Consider the following 2400-nt stretch of genomic DNA (forward strand, 5'->3'; position numbering starts at 1 on the left):
TTGAGCTTTTGCTTCATGTGATTCTAGGTAGGGTCTCCTATCATTAATTTCCTCATGATTAGATAAATATACTGAACTATTTTAGGCCTTTTAGATGTTGAGACAATGACCAAGGAGGATAGAAGGAGGATTGATGCCTTTGAGCTGTGGTGCTGGAGAAAAGTATTGAGAATACCATGGACTGCTAGGAAAACAAACAGATTTGTCCTGGAAAGGGTTAAACCGGGTGGCTCCTTGGAGGCAAGGATTCTGAGGCTCCGTCTGACATACTTTGGACATGTTGTGAGGAGAGACCGGTCCTTAGAGAGGGACATCATGCTTGGGAGGGTGGAGGGACGGTGCAGGAGAGGAAGGCCCTCTATGAGGTGGATTGATTCAGTGACTGGGATAATTGGGATGGGAATGTCGGAGACAGTGCGATTGCCACAGGACAGAGCGGAGTTTAGGGCTGTTGTACATAGGGTCGCTATGAGTCGCAAGGGACTTGACGCACATAACAACAACAACAACAGATGTTGAGAGAACAGAGAGCTATAATCAGGCCACTCAACTTCCTACAGTGCTGACTTAGAAAATTAGTTTCAACTCCATCAATGCCTACTCTATTCATCCCATTCTTGAGTAAACATCTAAAAGTTTCCACCCTACTAAGGTAAATCTTTCCCTCTAGTATCCTCCCATTTGCCTACAAATCATCCTGCTACTCCTTGTATCCTTAAAGTCCATAAAAGGAAGTAGTTTTAATAGAGCTGACATAGTGTCTTCAATTGTTGTTTTGTTCCCTAGTAGCAAAGCTACATGAGGCACTCACATTGAAGGAGTTCCTATGATTAGATTATCCTCTCTGTCATGCTCTCTATAATGGGGTGTACTCTCTGTCATGCCTTCTGTAAGGAGTATACTCTAGATGAATGTTCTCAGTGCCAAGAAACTGTTCCAACATGTTTTGTATATGCATTGAAATAAATACTGATTACTCCTTAAGTATACTGCAAAATAGTAAAGATGTAGGCCATAACTGAGCCAACCAAAAATGCCTGAAAGCTTTGTAAATTATTAGAGTTGTTCTCCTAAATTTTTTACTTGAAAGTGTTTTGTTTTTTCTATAAATGAAGTTTTAAAATTTATTTAGCATTTAACGATCACAATTCTTTAACTGCATCCTTGAATAGGAAGACAATATCACAAAAGTTTATAATTCTAAATTTAAGTTCAGTGCTTTCAGATGCAAAAACGAATTTAAATATGTGCTAAAGCTTTTGTTTTATATATCATATGTGTTGTATATAAGCACATTTTGTTATAATTAACATAAAACCTTGAACATTATACAACATGGACACTGACCTTTCTTAAATTATTTTACCATTAAATTTAATAAATACTATAATGTATGTGTGCGTGTTTACAAATCTCTATTACTATTTTCAATTCTACTATTAAATTAAACTTGCTACCTAGTTTATGTTATAGAAGCCTTCTGAATTTCTTTTTAAAATTACATGGACTCATGTACCTGCAATAATAATATGACAGTGATCTTTTCCAGTCTCAAAAATATATCATTTCCATATAATTAAAAATCTTTAAAAATAAAAATTGACCTTTATAATACTAAAATATTGTGCATTTCACTGAGATTCAATGTCTTTGGATTGTGACTGTAATACAAGTAAACAAAATCATACAGACAATTTGATTATCTACATTTTAGTCTGTTTCAATATTAAATTTTTTACATGCAGTAGTAATCTTAAATGGAGCACTAATCTTAAAATAAGGTATAGTACTAATCTTGAAATAATATTGTTATGCCTTAGGTAAATAGCAACACTCTATGTCACTGCTTTGAGTAGTTTGTATTCTTAACAGTAACTATAATAAAGAGTAAGACCTAGAAATTATTTTTGTCATTTTTCTATGCTATAACCTTTGTTTTGAGTTGAACCTTATAGTGGATGCTATATAAGATTCATCAGTAATATAATATTTAATTATATTGAAGAAGATATTATACTGAAGTGTAGAAAAGTTCTCTATTTATTAGATTGTCCTTTTTTTTGTACATATACCTAAAATAGTATTTTGACCTAACACATAACTCATTTCTGTTGAGTGCATTCTTGCTTATGGTACCCCTCCACAGGTTTTGTGATAATATAAAACTTCACCAGCAGAACTTGACTTGTTGTTGTGATGTTGTTAGGTGTCATTCAGTGGACTCTATCTCATAACAAACCTATATTGTCTGTGAGCAACAAGGAGAGAAATCTAGGGTCTGTAGGTGCCTTAGGGCTCTCAGGCCAAGTGGCCCTCGGGTCTATGCTAAGAACTGTAGCAAAGATCCAGTTGTACCAGTATCCGCATTCAGGACCCCATCCTGCCATGCTGCCATATGCT

This window comes from Elephantulus edwardii, unplaced genomic scaffold (genome assembly GCF_000299155.1).
Source record: "Elephantulus edwardii isolate Elephantulus edwardi_28Jun2011 unplaced genomic scaffold, EleEdw1.0 scaffold00100, whole genome shotgun sequence".
NCBI classification, from domain to species: Eukaryota; Metazoa; Chordata; class Mammalia; order Macroscelidea; family Macroscelididae; genus Elephantulus; species Elephantulus edwardii.